This window comes from Phacochoerus africanus, chromosome 13 (genome assembly GCF_016906955.1).
Source record: "Phacochoerus africanus isolate WHEZ1 chromosome 13, ROS_Pafr_v1, whole genome shotgun sequence".
NCBI classification, from domain to species: Eukaryota; Metazoa; Chordata; class Mammalia; order Artiodactyla; family Suidae; genus Phacochoerus; species Phacochoerus africanus.
In genome coordinates, this window is record NC_062556.1 from 10811379 (window position 1) to 10831666 (window position 20288).

At 41.5% G+C, this 20288-nt stretch overlaps 1 long non-coding RNA gene across 2 annotated transcripts in view; it reads right to left on the bottom strand.

Annotated features, from left to right (window-relative positions):
• The window catches only part of LOC125113519 (uncharacterized), a 608058-nt gene that overhangs the window by 317755 nt on the left and 270015 nt on the right, over positions 1 to 20288 (bottom strand). For both annotated transcript variants that reach the window (XR_007131482.1, XR_007131483.1), the window contains exon 6: positions 3072 to 3165. This is a non-coding gene — a long non-coding RNA (uncharacterized LOC125113519). The remainder of the gene's footprint in view (positions 1 to 3071; positions 3166 to 20288) is intronic.

Consider the following 20288-nt stretch of genomic DNA (forward strand, 5'->3'; position numbering starts at 1 on the left):
AAGCATTTCAAAGAGAACCCGGGCTTCCTCTGGGAGTCACATCAAGGAGTCGATCACTATCCTTGTCACAGCCATGTCTGTGCTACAGAATCAAAGGCAGCCTTTTCTCTGATTGGCTGGGTCAGGCTGCTAATGAGGCAAAGGTCATGGATTGGATCTGCTCTCAGAGTGTCACTCTCTCTTGGCATGTCTCTGATCACGAGGGAGCCAGGTGTGACAGCTCTAGTGCACCGGCACAAGGCCAGCTCTACTGTGGGGAAATGATGAAAACACATACTCTAAGGTCACGTTTAAACATAATGGACATAGTTGAATTGAATCCTTGTCGTCTAAATCTGCTTCTAAAAATATCTGCACCCGGAAAGGATCCCTACTTAGATGCACTTTCCCGTATTAAACCTACAATTAGGAGACCTGGAAGGGTGACGCTGATCGGTTTCTGACACAATTCAAAGACATGCAGAAATTCCTGAGAACCGTGTTACCTCTTCAGGAGAAGGATGTGACAGTGCTAAAGGCATGCACTCTAGTGCGATGTCATCACTCAGGGAGCCAGTGAAGTTCGTACCGAATAAGGCGCCCACCTCACTCGTGACAGACATCGTTCAGCTCTTACGGTCCAAAAAATGACTGAGAAGGAGCTTCTAGCAACCTGATTTTCCCCGTGTCTCCTGTGTTGACTAGGAGAGCTTCCCTGATGTACCTAGGATTCCAACCTGGAAAGTGAGCATGAAGACAGAAAATCCTCAATTCCAAGTATCCGTATGTTTTAGAGACAAAAAGCAGCTAAGGAATTAGAATAGATTTAAACGTGATTAATTTTGGAATCATAAACAAACACAGCTGTTTGAAAGTAAATTTAGTGATGTGGTAAAGGTTTTTTTTTTTAATTTTTTAAAATAAAATCAAAGTTAGTGGGCTTCATTCTCTTCCATCTACAGTTAGAAGAATGAAATCTACACCATGGGAAAACTATCCCCTCAAGATTCCTTAAATGGGAGTTTGTAAAGATAAATTGGCCAGGTAACAGGGATGTGCCTTGACTGGCAGTGATTCTCCACCGGCTGCTTTCTCTACTGAGCTGTGGCTCATCAGTTCTTTCCAGTACTTACTGGATAAGGTGAGGGTTGGAAACAAGCAAGCAAACCAAAAAACAAAACAAAACAAAACAACTTTAAAATCCCCCTTCCTTCTCCTGACACCAACATACTCAATAGATTGCAGGAAAATGAGCTGTTTCAACAGGTTGAGACTTGTCAGAAGTGCCTCACAATAAAAGAAATAAAATAAAAACTAGGAACATAATCTCCATCCAAAATTTGTGAAACCACAGTCCACCTGTGTTGGATGGAGCAGAGGACAGCTACAGAAATCAATGTTAGAAAAACCAACAAGTGTGGAATAGAAGAGAAATAAAATCCCTCAAGACTCTAGAACCACTGGGTTGTAAATATTCTTAAACCTAGGCTTACACGCCAAAGATGCCGTCCCATATTGTACTAAAATGGTTGTGTCATTTTTAGATGAAGCAATTCGCATCCAGCCACTCCATCTTGATCTATGTTTTCCCACAGGCAAACTTGAATAGAAATCCCTGTGTTTCTTTTTATAGGCTTTTACTGTCCAAAGAATACACTAATTTTACATTTCTATTGCCTGGTTCCTTTACCAGTACACCAAACAGAAGGAACAAATTGTCCGAATAATATTCCTCTTGGAAATATTAGACAAGTTTATCTGACTACATAGGTACATTCTGCAAGGAAAGGTGGGAGAAAAAAATTACCTACAACAAACTGATCCATGAAATAAGATACAACATCTTGATCTCTGAGAAAAAGCACAGACTATGTTACAGGGAAAAAAATCATGACACCTGTTAAAGAACAGTAAGGTATTTTTTACCCAGGACCATTGCAATAGGTATGGGGAGCACTGCAATGGGGTTTTGCAGTAGGAGAGAGAGCTCGAGCTCATGTCAGAACAGAATAAGGAAAAGTAGGGATTCTACAGCCAAGGAGTGGGGTGGGGGTGGAGGGTCAGCAGATGGAAAATTGCTGTGAGGGTCGGAGAATTCTTGCTCAACCGACCTGACATGATTCTTGCTAAAGGAAGTCCCTCAGAATAATTCACTTGACCTCTTTTTTTGCCCATGTGTGAACTGGGAAGTCATGAAGAATTTCTTTTCAGTTTATTCAGTACATCTGCACATATTATCTTATTTAAAGTAAAAGAGTATGTCAATATTCTGTTATATGTAGAACTGGATCACTCTGCTGTACACCTGAAACCAATGTAACACTGTAAATCAACTAAACTCCAGTATAAATTAAACACAAAAATAAAATAAAGAATATGAGTGTCACCTCACAAGTGAGAAAGGTGACACTCAGCAGCCAGGGTGGAGACACAGCCCAGCCTGCAGAGCTGACCCTCCAATCCTCTTCTTCTGGAGAAGAGCCTGTTTCTGATCAGCATCCTCATAACCACAGGCTCGCACCTCTGCTCAGTATTTTCACCGTCTCTGTGTCCAGGCACCTTAGATCACCTGTCTTTGTCTCTAAAAATCCATGAAATGGACATTTCCCCTAGGGCCCCTATCAATCCTACCAAAATATCACCTGAAACTGAATGCAAAGCATCCGTTGCTTCCAAAATTCTTATCTTAGTCAATAACGGTCTTGTTGAGAGCACTGAATCCTAACCAGTAGGCCACAAAGGCTATAATGGCCTTTTGGAGAGAGAGTGACGTTTACTTTCCTGGGGACCAACCAGCTAAGAGCTCACATACCGACATAAGTACCTCCCTTACATTCAAGATCTGGGAAAAATCAAGAAGCCCTAGGACACCTGGATCAATGTTTAGTCTGAGTGGAAAAACTCCGTCATGGCCAAAACTCAGGCAACCGCCCCGTCCATCTGAGGTTGGTTAAATCTGCAGACGCACACCCCGCGGATTACAGAGGGACAGCTGCACTTCAAAACAAAAACACCTGAGCAAACCGCAGCTGAGAAAAAAAATTTCTCTAAACTCCCCTCCTGTGAACAGAGAAGTCAACCTCCAGACATACCCCGAGCACCTCGAGAAGGTGAGAATTCTGCTGCCACCAATGCCTCTCCAGGGAGCTTCCAGCCAGGAACGAGAACGACCATCAACACCAGCGCCTGGGTGAGAAACGGGAAAATGTGCAACGAGCCATATTAGAACCTCCTATACTTTCCCACCGAAGCCCTAAGCACCAGCACCCCCGTTATTATGCTTATTACTAACTTTTAACCCTGGCTGTTCGGAGAGCGTCTCCTCATAGAACGCTGCTGCATCCATGTGTGGTAATAGTTTCTCCAGTTAATCTGAAGAAAATTTCAGATAGTCAGTTGGTTCTCTGGCCCTGACCACTACCACTCAGACCTCAATTGCTTGAGGTAAAGTTATCCTGCTACATCTCAAACGTCACCAAGCCACCTCCAAGATTCCTGTTATGAGAGGAAAGAGACACCCCAGTTTCTTTACGCCACTATTGGTTGGATTTTCAGCAACGTAAGACCGAAAGGAGAGAGAGTAAAGCACTGTTCATTCTTCTGCACCTGGACACATGATACCTCCCCACCTCCACCTTCCGATATTACACAGCAAGTCATAATTTTGATTTGGACCCCAAAAGAACCACAAAAAAAAGTACAGCAACCTCTGATCAGATCCCTGTTTCGACGCCTACACATCCATGATGCAGATGGGCTGCTCACACTTTTTCTTTGGACAACCCATAGCAACGCTAGATTAACCAGGTTAAATGAACCAGAGATTTTTTAAAGACACAATCATGGATTTTCCAAAACTCCTTTATCTATTGTTCAGAAAACACTCAGATTTATGGGGAAAAAAACTAAGCGTTTTCCTAATTAAATGACCCTCTCTTCTCCAAAGTCCTCCATCTATTGGGGCCCGTTTGGAGCCAGGTGATGGTGAAAGGTAGATGGAGAAGTTAGAAGAGGGAGTCCTTGGACTAAATGTGTGTTTCTTCCAGGGTCAGCAGGAGAGGAGCAGGCAGAGGAGAGAGTGAGCTAAGTTCTCGGCAAGTGGGTTGAAGAAGCAGGATGAAAGGATGGCAAACAATGACTGCCACACCCAGACCTGGATCTGAGTGGGAAAGGTTCATGAACCTTGAGAAAGTAAATGGAACTTGAACTAGAAAGCCCAAACGTTTAAATTGACTTGGCTGTTGGCAAGACTCTAACAGAATATCTTCACATTTTAAAAGCTCTGTGAAAACTATTTGAATCTCGATATCTTCATCCACAAAATAAAAGGATGAGAATAAGGGAGTCCTAAGATTCTCTCAGCTCTGAGATCTTATAATTCTATAATTTGTCTTCATAAGAGAATCCTGGTCATAGCTTTTCAAGTTAAATCCATATCTCTTTATCCAGCCTGAAAAAGAAAGCCCATGAGTTTGAAAAAGAAATCCCCCAATGGAATAGCTAGTGCATTTACTTCTAGCCCAATAACTGAGCTTCGTAAGTCAGCAGGTTCAGTAATTCATTCTGTAAAAATTTTTTAAAACACCAACCATGCATCAGAGGTTTTATTCACAATACAAAGAGAGATAAGACAGAGCATCTGCTTTCAAGTTACTCAGTTTAGCATAAGCCAACAATTTTTGCAAAATCTATTCCAAATATTACTGAATAAATGAATAAATACTTTAATAAGTATAAGATTCTGTTATAATTATTCTAAGGGCAAGATTCTTCCCTCTTGTAAGCACTCTCTGAGGTGGGCAGCATACAGGAGAATATTCTTACTGCTCCGGCTAGGTGATTGTGTCCTGGCACCCAGGAGCCCACAGTGAGGGTAGAGACTGATGTTTGATGGACATTAGAGAAGGGTCCAAACACATGACTAAACTATGATGAAGATTCAGATAGTTTTTTGTTAAAGGGTTTTCCAAAACCTGACAGAGTAGGGGAGTGATGGTGGTGGGCAGAAACAAGTACTATGTCAGGGGCACCTCACTGTCTTGAACCTGCAAAAGGAAGAGGCACTTCGTCAAGGCACCCACACGGGTGATTCGTTTTCTTCTCTCACTCACTTTCTTCTTGCTGTCTCTCCCCTTAAAACCTCATCCCCAGCTATGACCTAACACCGCAGTCTCACCAATTAGCCCAGGATACCCCATGCCCCCTAACAAATACTTAAGTTCCAGTCCTTTGTCCATTTCCATTTCTTGCACATTTCAAACCTCAGGCGCCCAGTGAATAGCAAATGCTTTCTCGCAGATACAATTTCTGCTGGTGTACAAAGTGAAGAGTAGGTTTGCAAGCTCTCCTTAGGAAATGATGAGCTCGTGATCCTTGGAGTTAGGTTGCTGGTGAAGGGAGAGAAATCACAGAGCTTTTTCTTTGGGTTGTAGTGAATTTTATCCTAAAGGATCCAAAAATAACTAGCAGCAGCAACCCTCCAAAAAAGAAATATATGTGGGTTAACTTTCTTCCACTGGCAGTGTGTGTGTGTCCTAGTAACATTACTTTAAAAGTTAGTGTTGACAGGAGTTCCTGTTGTGGCTCAGTGGGTTATGAACCCGACTAGTATTGATGAGGATGCGGGTTCTGGCCCTGCTCAGTGGGTTAAGGGTCCAGCGTTGCCGTGAGCTATGGTGTAGGTGGCAGACATGGCTCAGATCCCATGTTGCTGTGGCTGTGATGAAGGCCAGCAGCTGCTGCTCCGATTCTACTTCTAGCCTAGGAACTTCCATACCCCTCAAGTGCAGCCCTAAAAAGCAAAGTGTTTACATTCATCCACCACATGGAGAATAAAGAGATGTGCAAGCAGGTACTGATAAACATCAGAGAAAGGAGCAAGAAGGACTTCATAGATGATGTGATATTTAACTTGGCATTTGAAGGAAATTCATGAGGAACAGAGGTGGCATAAAGGTGGTAAACTTGGCGTCATATTTCAGGCGAGCAGAAAATATGAGCAAGGCATAGAGGCATGAATCCACCTGGTGTGTTGAAGACATTATTAAAAGTTAGCCACTCTAATAGTAATCTGGGAATCTTAGACCTGTAGATTCCTCCTTAGTTGCTGTTCCACCAAAGACTTGTGAGAGCCCACAGGACTTTTGAGAAATAACAATGGGAGACTTGAGATGATCCCCAGCTATCTTTATAAACATCCTTCTAGTGTTAAAGAAGTTGTCTAGAGGATGACAGAGGCAGAGTCAAGAAGGGAAGGACAAAGAAATATGCAATGATATTTGTACACCCTATGTCCTAAATAAAAAACAAACTCCAATTCCATTTATCATTCCATGGCTTCTTAAAGTGAATAATTCAATCTGATCCCTATTTTCCCCAAACCACATTTGAGCAAAAAAAAAAAAAAAAGAAAGAAAGAAAGAAAAGTTATTACGTGGCTACTCTGTAGGAAGCACAAGATCCTGCAAGGATAAAGGGATAAAGTAATGACTAGGGTCAGGAAGTCTGCAATACAGCAGGAGAGCTGGATGGAAGAGATCATACAACTAGAAGAAAGACAATGATAAGCGTCATAAGAGAGGTTTCACCTAAGAAATAGAAATTATGTCTAAATACAGGCATCAGTGAAGCTTTCCTGAGAGAAGTATAAGCAAGCTCCTGGAAGCAGGGTAGACCTTTGGCAGGTGAAGATGTAGAAGGAAGGCAATCCAAGCAGAAGGAGTAGCATATGGCAGGAAAACCACAGACATATAAGAGTGTCCAATGAAACTTGTGGAGCTGATGGAAACATCCCATAGCTATGCCATCCAGTACAGTAGCCACAAGCTACAGGCGGCTACTGAGCACTTTAAATTTGGCTAGTGCAACTGAACAACTGAACTTTTTATTTTATACAGTTTTAATTAATTAAAATTAAATTAGCCACTGTGGAAATGAAAAGACCAACCAAATGAGAACAGGCTAAGGCTCTTTACTCAGAGTGCTCTAACAAGCGAGTCAGCTACTGTCAATCTGCACTCTGCATTTTGGCAGCACTTCAAAGGCAGGCAGAGGAGCAGGACAGCTTTCCAGTGGAAAAAGGGAAGGCTCTGGGTGTGCCATGATTGGAGACTGCTGGCCTGGGGAAGGTGCAGGGAGGCTAATTAGAAGTGTTTGGTTAGGGGTACATAGCTGGCTTTCTCTGATTGGTCCTAAGTTAGAAGTGGGGACAAAAATTAGAGAAACTATCAGTTATGAGTCAAATTCTGACTTTTGTGGGGGAGTACTGTTGCAGGGGGTTATTGCTTAGCTTCCTGGAATATTTCTAGAGATAGTAGTCTAACTTGCTGTAAGTTAGATGTATAGATAACAAGCTGGTTACTGTAGATCATGGGTTGATATTCCACGCTGTTTACTGCAGACTGTGTGCTGGAGTTCCATTTTCATATGTGGTCTCTCATCTGTATATTTCTTCTCTCACCACTAATAGCTAGTGGCTACAGAATTGGACAGTGCAGTTCTGCAGCAACAAGAAATCCACTTCAGTGGAATACAGGACATGCTTCCAGAAATTGTAGGAAATAAGGCTGAGAGGAGAGATAACATTAGAATGTGGAAACCAGGGTGCCTGTCTAAAGAATTTGTGTTTGCTTTGATATACAGATAAAGTATTACGGAAAATTTGAGGGCAGGAAGCTGCATGGTCACAGCTCTCTCTGCTTTATAAGGATTAACCTAATTTTGATACAGAAAATGGAACTGAGAAGGAAGCTACTGGAAACAGGTCAATATATTTACAAGTCCAAGCAAGAGGAGAGAAGGCTGCAAGATGCTGGGAACGTGGATGGAGGGAAGTGAGTAAGGGCAAAAATAATTTGGAGGCAGAATACAGAGTTCTTAAAATCTGATTGTATAGGAGGCATTGAAACAAAAGAGGCTACTCAATGACTTTTGCACCCAAAGTAGGTAGAAGATTGCAGACCTTTTAAGGGCTAAGGAAATAGCAAGGTTGAAGAATAGGGCAAAGAGAGAAAAAATGCAGCCCTATAAACAAACAAACAAATAGATGTTAAAAAAGTTTTAAATTAAGTAGAAAAAATTTTTGATAAATAATCAATTTAAAAAATGATAAAAGCCTTCTGCTTTGGCCATCCAATAGATGGATCTGAGACAAACTCATATCGCCCATCTTCTCTGTTCACACTCTCTCGATCAATAAATATTTCTCTGCTCCAAGCTCCAGAAAAAATAAATAAAATATTTACAAGAAGACGACTCCCCCACACACTCTTTAAGAGATTGTAAACAAGGAAATGTTGGCTTCATAAGGCTTTGGGGTCAACTAACATGTCCTCTTCCGGGTTAATTAGTCTAACTTGTTTCACAGAAAGTCTCTTTTCTCATCCCATTGTATTATTTGTCCTTGGTACTTTTGTGTCCAGGGTATTCACATTCAAATGCATACACCAGCTCCCTGAGTAGGTAACACCCAAGCAGCCAGGATCCTTCCTACTCTCCACTCCCCCAGAGCTGTCATCCTTCCAACATCTCATCTGGAAACTGATGGGAGAGGGACCAGCTAGTTCAAAGACAAGTGCCAAGACTGACAAACATATTCCCTCCCACGTGGCCACTGCTGCGAGAGATCTCAGCAGACAGAGACTCTTGTTTGGTTAAATGCCACCCACCCATGAGGGCCCTCAAACCACTTTTGTTCAATGAATTGCTAAAACAAAAAAGAAAGAAAAAAAAGTCTGCAGGACGAGGTGAAAAACCTGATGTATGCTATATTCTCAAGGATCATCACATCATCATTTATTCAACATTTGCTGAGTGCAGGCACAGGTCAGACAGTATGCGGGCCAGGTGCCTGAAATACAAAGATAAGTACTATACAGCCCCTATCCTCCAAAAAGACATTAAATAACCGTTTTTCTATGTTTCCATGTAAAGCAGACAACACATCAAGCCTAATTCCTGTGCTGTTTAACTGCACTTAAAAACGTCTTTACTGGACAAAACCAGTGCTGAAGGATATCGCTGGCATTTCCCAGGAACTCTTGTTGTAGCTCTTTCTATTCTTCAGCTCTCACTTCAATCAAGATTCTATTTAAAAGGTAAGAACAGAACTCAGCTATTGTATATCCAGAAAGTAAAGGCACTGGTTTAAAACATGTGTGTTGCAGTTGTCTAACAAAATCCAAGCAAGCTAAAATCAAAGGCAAGGTCTTTTTCTCAACAACTCTCCTTAGAGGCCAGATTACATAATTTCACTAATATTAAACTTTCCAATATAATTTCTTCCAGCTTCAGCTTACCTTCAATGGAAATCTCTCCAAAACCAAACTAAAAATAATCTGGATGTTTAATCACTTGGTATCAAAAATATACAACCCTTTAAGGTTAAGTATTAAGACACACTGACGATGATAAAGGCAGAATAATAAAATTGAAGTTATTTATCTTCAGTCGCCGTTTCTTTCTACATTCTGAATATTTCACAGATAACAAAGCAGTCATCAACTGGATGTGGTTTGAATCTGTCACTACATCTTATTAGAGCAATTTCAGTTATCACTCATGTAATACATGCTAATCTGGAGTGGAATATGGCCTCAGGTGTTATAAATTCTCGCTCTCCGCCTGAAGGACAGCAGTTCTGATTCTCAAAGCCAAAGTACAGTACTCACTGCTATAGTGATTTAGAAACCAGGAGTTCCATTTGAGCACTTTCAAAATTCCAAAGGAGCCTCTAAAAATGAGTATCCTTATGAAGGCAATGACCCAATGCCCTCCTCAGTGGGAAATCCCTCTCCCTGGGATTTTTGCCAACCTGGCAAAAAGATCAATACGACATTCAGATAGATTTATTTCCAATCAACAAATAACTCACGTATGGGAAAGTCACTTAATCCAATACTGAGCTTTCAGGCTTCTCCTCTCATTCTGCTCCCTCAGATTGCATTTCTTGGAAACAGAACAGGCCTTAGGGGAAGTCTCTGAAGCCCTTGGATGCCCTTCTGTGCCCTGCTCTGCCCTTGACAGTGTCTGCCTCCACCTTCCTTGCAATCCCATCCTATGAATAAATGCTTATCTAGCCTCCTAAGGAATGAGGTCAGCACTTTCAGGAAGCAGCAGGCCTGATGAGCCCCTGAGAAGATGTTGGGTTTCTTCTCATTTAAAGAGACTATCTATCTGGAGGACGTCGGCAAGCAAAACAACCTAACTCAGGCTGCTGTAGGCAGGAAGGAGATTTAACCAAAACACACCATGTAGCTCAGAGAATCAGGAAGCTCATAAAACCAGCCTGGAGGACATACACATGGAAAAGATGCCCTCTTGCACAGGAATGAAACATCATGGAAACAGCAACCGGGGGATGGCAGAAACAATCCACCACTCTCATCCCCTTTAAGCGGACGGGCTGAATAAAGCAGACCCTGAGTCCTTTCGGCCGCATTCACTGTGACTCCAAGCCAGGGTGACTCTGCTATCCACACCAGCCCCAGAAAAGAAGAACAGCGACAGTATATAACATGTCCACGGTGAGGTCCAGGAGGACCGTTCCACGGGCCTAAAGTGAAAACTGATGCAAAGACCGGGGAGCAGAAGTGACGCTGTCAAAGGCACCATGAAGTCCGAGGCAAGATGAATGAAGCCTGTTGATTCATAAACTCGCAGCAAGGGAACACAGCTCTGCCCTCATTCCTGATGCAGCCGAGGTTCGAGAGTGTTAGAAGGAGAGCAAGTTTTATGCAGTAAAAACAGTGAAGACAGAGCATGTCTGATTGGCAAGCGTTCTGCTGAGGGGGGATTTTCGGAAGTGGGGAGATTTTCCACTGGTCTTCAGGTACATGCGACAGTCCCTGGTTGGCTACAAGGGAGCAGATGTTCAGTGCAAGGACAGTGCCAAAGAGAAAGGACAGGTAAATGTCAGAGGCCGAGGGCTTTTCTGTTCTGATCATGCTGTGGAGCAAGAGGAGGTGAAGGGAGCTGAGAGGTACTTTTTTACCGCAACGGACCTGGTGGCAAGCTGACTCCGTAGAGGCATTTTCTCTAAACCTAGGAGAGAAACCAGTCAGGAATGGAGGGAGTCCCCGGGGGGCTCAGGTACAAACTAGAGAAAGCAAGTTCAGGGTGGTGCTGACAACTGTTTTTGAGCAGCTTTCTGTCATCTCAGCTGAGTTTTACTAGTCCAGCCATAGTAAAGGCAGCTATCCCCAGGGGAGTCTGCATTTACAGACCTCCCCAATACAATACTTCCATCATTCTGCTTATGGGCTTCTGGTCATCAGAGCTGCAGATTGCCTTGGCACTGGATTTTCCTCTACGTAATCTGATGTTAAGACCTCTGACATGAAAAGAAAGATGCTACACAAAACATGTGCTGCAGGCCAAATGTTTGTCTCCCTGCCTGAATTCGTATGTTGGACCCCTAACTCTCAATGGGATGGTATCAGGAGGTGAGGCTTTGGGAAGTATTTAGGAGTGAGGTCATAAGGGTGGAGCCCTTATGAATGGGATTGGTGCCCTTAAAAGAGTCATGAGAGAGACTGCTTCCTCTCTCTGCTTTCTGCCATGTGAGGACACAGCTAGGAGTCAAAGGTCTGCCACCCAAAAGACAGCTCTGAGCAGAGCTCAACCATGCCAGCACCCTGATCTTGGGCTACCAGGCCCTAGAACTGTGATACGTTTGTTGTTTTAAAACCTCTTGGGTTTGCCCGTTGTCACTCAGGAGTTCCCATTGTGGCTCAGCAGAAACAAACCAGACTAGTAACCATGAGGACACAGGTTCGATCCCTGGTCTCACTCAGTGGGTTAAAGATCCGGCATTGCCATGAGCTGCAGTATAGGTTGCTGATATGGCTCAGATATGGTGTTGCTGTGGCTGTGGTGTAGGCTGGCAGCTACAGCTCTGATTCGACCCCTAGCCTGGGAACTTAAATATGCCATGGTTGCAGCCCTTAAAAAAAGAAGGAAAAGAAAAAGGAAAACCTCTCTATCCATGGTACTTCTATTACAGCAGCCCATATGGATATGACAACTGTTTGGACTAATACATCAATAAGGCTACCATTAAAAGGATTAAAGACAGTGGGTAGTTCCTGATCCCTGATGCCGACAATACAAAATTCTAGGACTGCTCTCTGAATTGGCCCTAAAGCACTACAATTATTTTAAGTTAATAGTTTACCTTCTATCCCCTCTTCCTACACTATTGCACCATGTATATGTGTTGTGGGGGGGGGGGGGTCACTGGAATTGCACGTGCAATGGATCAAGGTTGAAATGAATAGAAAGAACAGACAATGAAAACTAGAGCTTTAGAAATTAGCTGGAGAAAAAAAGTCTTTAGAAAGTAGCTGGAACAAAAGTCTGTGCTTTCTGCATAGCCTGATGCAAGTTTTATGTAAATACATACACTTGGCTCTCATTTAGTAAAAACCAGGCGATAACTATTACCTTTAACATCCCATTAGCTTTTTACCATACTCCCTAGGAAATTATGCAGTCAACGTTCTCACGCAAAATTTATCTTAAGTGCTTAGTACCAACCTCTTTAACTGCTTCCTACAAATACAAAGAAGAAAAAAATAAGTAAAAGTTGTTCAACCTGTCCACTTGTTCAAATTAAAATTCAAACTTCTGGAGGAAAAAAAAAGTGTCTTCATGAAATACTTATCACACAGAGAGCTTTAAAAGTTAAATATCACTGTGTATGCAACGCCCACATCTTTGAGAGAAAGGACCAGCGAAACCCTATATGAATTCAGCAGGATCTAATATGTGGTTTGAATGGTATTTCTATATTTTCTCTGATATTTTCTGAAAATGTAGAAGCGAATGTTAATTTTTCCAAATATATTTTCCTTTGCTTACCAGCAAAAGTTAGTCTGAACAAAGGAGCTTTTCATCTTCTTTATTAAATTCACGTCTGTACACAAATTGCTCCTTAAATTGGAGTTTGGGTATTCCAGTTATTTTTCCTTCTTGTTTTGCAATTCCACAATGTGAAGGTTGCCTTGGTAATAGAAAAGTGGGTTCAAACCTTTTCAAATGATAACCATCTCTATTCCATATTACGTATTGATTTCATTCAGGTATAATCTCCTTTCTACTCCTCCCTTTGTGAACTGAAAGTCACTCCTTCCTTTGTCATCCTGATGTCCATTTTCTAAATACTTCTCTAACTGCCGTCTGTCTTACCCATTCTATTCAAATGGGAAGCTGAGTCCATGGTTTTATATGCAATTGAACAATACACATTTGCATTTGCTTTTCAAACAGTACCACTCTGACTGGGCACCATACTCCACCTGCAGAGACAACCACTCACACCCACTGTGTCCGGGAGCTGCTCTGGTGTGCGGACTCCAGGAAGATTACACAGTCTGGGGTCTGGAGCAATGAGAAAGAGTGGGTTCGGGGAACATCTGGTGAGGGGACGCCTGAAGCCCTTCACCAGGTCTATTCCTTAGTTAGGTAAAGAGGTTCTGCAGGCAGGTGACCTCTGCTTTCAGCTTCTGTGTGACTGGAAATAATAAGGCTGCTGCAGGGCTGGCCCAATCTCTCCCTTTTCCATAGCTGATGGTGGGAGGAGGCTGCATCTTAAGCCTGAAGCCTCCTAAGTGTAGAGACACCAGCTGCTGATTTGTAGCCCAGGGTTCAGTACTTCATGCGAGTTATCATCCAGAATCAGCTGTGTAACGGAAGCAAGCTCATCATCATACTAGACTGATGGAAGGAACTTTGGGTTCTTTCTCAATCCAGGAGATCCCTACAACTTCACAGATAAACTGAAGTGGGTTCACGGACTGCTGAAATCGTATGTGAAATTTAGGGTGCACGAGGGTGTGTTCCTTTAATGAGAAAACCTAGGGGCTATTTTTTTTTTCACATTCTTGTAGAGGCCTAAGGCAGCATATCACAGTTTGCATGGAACAGTCACATTTACGCCCATGTGCCAGCATAATGACTAGTAGGGCCCCATTTAATTCTTAAAAGCTTAGTTGATAAATTATATGGTCTCTCTACTTCTGATCCACAAAAGGATAAGAACCACTCATGTGGTCCAACCCTCCACTTCCACCAAAAGCTACTGTGATATTATCTTATAGAAGAGGCTGTCAAGGCATAAAAATTTATGAGACAGTGGGTTAAGGATCCGGCGTTGCTGCAAGCTGCAGCTTAGGTTGCAGATGTGGCTCAAATCTAGCATTACTGTGGCTGTGACGTAGGCCTGCAGCTGCAGCTCCGATTTGACCCCTAACCTGGGAACTTCCATATGCCACAGGTGTGGCCATAAAAGAAAAAAAAATTATGAGACAAATTATTTGAAAAAGTTAGCTGCAGTTACATAGCACAGAGATTTGAAAACCAAGCAAAATTCTTTAGGCTCCACTAAGATAAATATTTTCATGATCAACATCAACAGTGCTATAAAGTTAAAAGATTTATATTCATAAGCAACAATGTGCTTCTGGTAGTGTTCTGGGATTAATTCAAGATGAGGGAAGTCCACTTAGTTATTGCAAATCAGAAACTGTATATCTCTGGAGTTTCCATTATGGCTCGTGGTTAATGAACCCGACTTGGAACCTTGAGGATGTGGGTTCAATCCCTGCCCTCTATCAGTGGGTTAAGGATCTGGCATTGCTGCGAGCTGTGGTATAGGTCTCAGACTCGGCTGGGATCCTGAGTTGCTATGGCTGTGGCATCGGCCAGCAGCTACAGCTCAGATTCAGCCTCTAGCCTGAGAACTTCCATATGCCGTGGGCATGGCCCTAAAAAGAAAACAACAACAACAACAACAAAATGAAATTGTATTCCTTCAAATTTATTTTTCTTCCTGTCCATACAGTGTGAGGTAGTAGTAAATTCTGTGATCAGCAACAAACAGGTTTAATTCAAGTTAACAAATACCAGTTGAGCTTTAAATGTGTGCGAGATAGAGTGATGAGACAATAAGGGTGATTAAGACCACAGGTAAGCCTTCAAAGACCTTAGAGACTAGGAGGGAATAAAAAAGATAAAAATAATGAACAAAATGAAATCCTTTAAAATACAACTATTTATAAAGGATTAGGTTCAGCTGGAATGGGAAGAAAATCCACAATAACAGTAGCTGAACAGATTAAATTTTTAAAAATTTACTGAATGTTTTCTTTTTATAAAAATATGGAATCAGGCAGTCCAGGGATGGAGTGGTGTTCTACAGAGTCAAGGGTCCAAGCTCCTTTCACACTGATGCTGTCATTTCTGGCCTCCATTCCCAAGATTACCATAGACCTAGATGGCTGCTCCAGGGCCAGTCATCACATCTATATTCATGCCAAAGGAAAGGAAGGAAGGGAAGGAGAAGCACACATATCTCTGCTTCAGGATTATTCTCAGACATTACACAGATTACCTTCTCCCTATCGGCGAGACTGACTCACGTGGCCATACCTGTCTACAAGAAGGCCAGAAACGTAGCCTTTATTCCTGACGTGCATGTGCCCTGCTAAGACTCATGCACTGTATTACGATGGAAGAAAAATTACAGCTATTAGAGGACAATTCGTAGTCTTCACAACATCTCTAATGAAGCAGCTGCAAAGGAGAAGGCAAATCCCTCTACGCTGACTAAAAAGATGTTCAATAAATATTTCCAAGTGAAAAGGCAAGTTGTGAAGTCATATGTCTCTTATCAGCCATTTTTTTTTTTTTAAAGATATGTATTTACCAATACCTGGGAAAAGTTCTCGAAGTAACACCTGCCAATGGTTTTCTCTAGGGAATAAATGGGATTGAGGAAGGAAGAGAGAAAGAAGTAGGTCTATTTATTCAATATTCTTCTGAATTCTTTAATTGTTAAAATGCCTTGAGAACTTCTGGCTCTTATAGTAATATCCCACTGTCATTTTAAAAACCAAAGGGTTAAAAAATATAGGATATAAAGAAGAATGCAATAAGAGCTTTCATAGTAAGATAACAAATAACAAATGAAAACCAACTAGGGATGACTTTGGGGTACGGTGGGTTTGAGTTAGCCCTTTAAAATAATACCATTTTAACTGGTACAAATTTTAGAAGATAATCCTGTCATAGGGTGAAACACGAGTTAATTCAAATAGTAAAGGATCTTAAGATGTGTCCTCTGCACTGAGTGCAGTTGCAATGGATTACCATGTACAAGAACAGTGAAAAAGGTACAGAGACCAGATGGCAGAGCGCCTTGAAGGATCTGCTAAGGAGTTCGCTTTATACTCTGAAGCTGAGGGAACTTCAGAGATTTCTAAGTAAGGGAGGATCAACATCTACATTTGAAAAGATGGTCTAGGTAGTAACTGGAAGAATACTCTGATGAGGAGAAATATTGAGTTTGGAAAGGCCAATACAAGGCCTGATGCCTTGACGTCCTGGATAGTGAGGTTCTGTGTTTGGTCAGAAGCCCTGAGAATTGAAAGGACTGACAGACAAATGTAAAGTACATTTGGAAGACAGAGCAACATTCTTATTAACCAGTTTGTTTGCGGAGGTGAAAGAGGGGAGTTGAGAATGACACTCTGAGTCTCTCCAAGAAATGGTGACATTAGTAACACAAAAGAAGAAACAGATTTGTTTGAAGAAAAGATTTAATTCCATTGTGCATCCATTGGGAACACGGGTTTGTACTCAGGATGGAAGTGAGGACTAGAATGTAGAGTATGAATTTACTGATAATAGATGACATCTCAGGAGAGAACAGGAGGAAGGAAGGGGGCCCAGCATGGAAAGAAGAAGGAGAGGGGAAGGAAAATGAGGACCTAAGAGCACAAATTTATCCAAAAAAAGAAAATATCTCACAATGTTCACGGAAACATTGATTCTACTGATTTCTACCTTTCTATGAGCTGGGAATGACTGTGCCACTTATTTGGCAGGGAAGAAAATAAGGTCCAGGCATGCATTCTTTTAACGAATACTTAGAAAGCCCTCTAGATAAGAGCACTAAGCGAAGCGCTGAGGATTCAGTGTGAGCAATGTAGTCCTAGACTTTGCTCTCATCGTCCTTATATTCTTCTGTGGTAAACAGTCAACACATGAGAAGGAATGAGTCACGTAATCACCGTTTGAGTGCTTTGAAGGAAAAAGGCAGAGGAATAGAGTTCCTAGGAGAAGCCACTTTACAGAGAGGACTAACAGAAGGTCTCCCTGCAGAGGTGACCTTTGCTTTGAGATCTGAAAAATAAGGATGACGAAAAGTGGCAAAAAATCATTCCAGCCCCAAATTGAAAATAAGAGCCTGAAACAGAAGAAAAACCTGGTGTGTTTTAGGAACATAAAAAACACAGTGAGCTTTTACTTAGTGAATAAATTAGAGAGTAGAATGAGGGGAGGTTGGGGAGATGAGGAGAAACTTGTAACCAGTTTACACAGCCAGGGCTTCACTCTCTGAAGGAAGAAGGAGCCCACTGTAGGTAGGGTCTTAAGCAGGGAAGTGATATAATCCAATTCACATCTGTTGTGCAAAAAAAAAAAGATTAGAGAAGGCCAAGAATGGGAGATCAAGAAGAGACGATGGAAGCCTGGAGATGGAGAGAAAGAAAGAATTTGAGATACACTGAAGATGAAACCCACGGGACTTGCTGTTGGGAAGGGGAAGAAAAAGAATCAGGAATAATTCCTACTTTGGAGCTTTTAGCAACTAAGGGGATGGTGATACTATATACTGAGAAGAAGAGTGAGAATGGAGGCTACTTTGGGCATAGGGATAGTAGGGGTGTAGGAACGGGTTGAGGGGATAGCTTTCGAAATCAACATTTTGGAACTATTCAGCGTAAAAGGAATATTGAAATTGTCAAGGTGGCAACTGACTACATCCACAACTACAAACTTGAAATTTGTTGGAATATATAAGGGATTTAAAGTCTTGGGGCTGGATATGTTTATAGGTCAGGAAGACAGAATGGATAGAAAAGGGAATCTGACCAAGAACTGAGTCCCGAAGCCAGAGGACTCATTTACTCTGGTCCCTTCTGAGAACCAGGTTTAGTCTTAGCAAAATTTTTATCTGCTCGTAGTATTGGGATGGCAGGGATGATTTTTAGAACTTGGCTAATGGAAAGTAGAGTGATGAATATCTTTGGTAGGTTCAGTAAGCCTTATTTCTTTGCTTCACAGTCTCTTTCTTATATAAAAGTCACTACTTGCCATCTCTGTATAGGAACAGCTGGCAGGAACACTCTGACCACCATCTCAGTTGTAGCGTCTATATGGGTTGTGACAAGAACGAGTCAGTTGGCAATTACTGTGCCCTAATTTTAAAAGGGAAATATTCTATGGCAATTTAAACTTTTCACCAGAAAAGAAAATATCTGAAACATAAACTGGTTCTAGAGTCCACCAAGTGAAACAAGTTTCGCCTGCCATAGTTCCTGGACAGTCATATAACCGTGCAACTATATAAAAGTAAGGACAAAGGGCTGTAAGCACTCTTAAAGAATTTTAGTAAGTATTTACAACATGTGTGTTGCCTAGCTTATTCCCTTAATTGATCTAGAGAAAAAGCTGCTGTCACAACACCTAAAACTGTTGACGTAGTAGGTTGTGACAGGTATGAATGTCATCCTGATTGGTAAGAATTTAGTTGCAATAAGATAGTGTCTCCATTACAAAGTTATTCAAGCCTTACAACCTAAATACAAAGACATTTTGGTACCCTAAAACATATTTTTGAAGAGCTGAAAGAGGAGCCTGAACATAAACAATAAGCAAAAAAGTTTATTCAAAAACTTACTAATATTTCAACACACCATTTTAACCTGAAATTTTGAATAAAAGACATTTCATTAGTCTTATCTCACTTAGTAAGACAAGTGAGGAACCACACATTGAATTGAGCTTAATATGAAGAGTTCCTTCTTCTATATTTAAATTTATTTATTTAAGAATCGAAAGGTGAAGCCATGTAAAAATATGAATGGACTATGGAATAAAGACAATGATGGTGAACAAATGAATCAAGAGAAATTATTTTAATTCCAACAGGCAAATGGTAACAAAAATGATTTCATGTAATACCAAGAGCAGTTATTCATCAAGAGGAACAGACAAATTTAGAATAGAAGCAAAGAATAGGCTTTGATTGTCTGATGATCCTATTAATGGCAAGAAGCAAATCTTCGGAGTACACTGGAAAGGAATTAAAGCTCTTGCTGATTTGAGGCAAAATACTAGCAATGTACAAAATAATATAAATCTCATACTACTCCACTGCAATGAGGTAACTGATAACAAATAGCTAATGAATGTTGTCATTTCAGAGTAATTTTAATTAATTATGGTACAGGAGGAGTTGAAATGTCATAAAATCTTACCTCCTAAATATGAAACTTGACAGAAGTTGTCCAAGTTAACCATCCTAAAATTTTATATGGCATTACCAATAATAAGTTAGAAAGCTAAAAAAATAAAAGTCACTAAGCTAAACATAATACAAAAAAAATTTCTGTTCAACCAAAAGAACTATAGAATTATTTTCCTGGTCTCTCTATAGGAAATATTACAAAATCATTGTCCTATAAAGAAGTGACCCCAAAATATGCAGGCAAAACTGTAGGGGAAAAAAGTACTATGAGGGTATGTCGTACAGTTAATTAATGTTTGGGGTATTTACAAACACAAAAATCTGTTGTCATTTCTCTTCCTGAATATTTATTTTCCTACTTAATGTTCTATGTATAATTCTGTACCTTTTTACTTAAAAGAATGCACCCTTCCTTAAGCATCAGCAGTACAAGCCATCAGGCCTCACAAACCTAGACGCACCTCTATGGGAGGCCTTTGAGCCCTCAGATACTGGGTAGAGAAAGAGGAACTATGTGAGTGCTGCCTCAAGAAGGCTGGCAACTGTGCCCAAAGGTCCTGGGAGTCAAGACAAAGGTGGGGATGCGTCCTTTGGATTCAGTGACAGGAGCACATTGGCAACCCTGACAAGGGCTTATTCGCCGGCCTGGGGAAGATGGAGCCACACTTGAGCTGACTGAAGAGCAAACTGGTCATGTTCAATATTCAACTATACTGTGCTGGTTATTTTCCGGTTTTCTCTCTAGGTCAATTTTCCACCCCTCCCTGCCCTGCTTGGCCTTGGGAGGCTAACTTTGACCAACCACTTCACCAGCCCTGCCTGCTGACTTCCCCTGGGGTGGACCAACTGAAAGCTCGGGCAGAAAACTGGGCTATGGTTCAGGGCTGGACTTCTCTGCTAGTGATCCCATAATCTGTGGGTGGCCCTTCCCTTGGCTACAGCTCTCACCTGAGCTGACCACACTACCTCCTTTGCTCTTCAGACCTAGGGGAAGGAACAG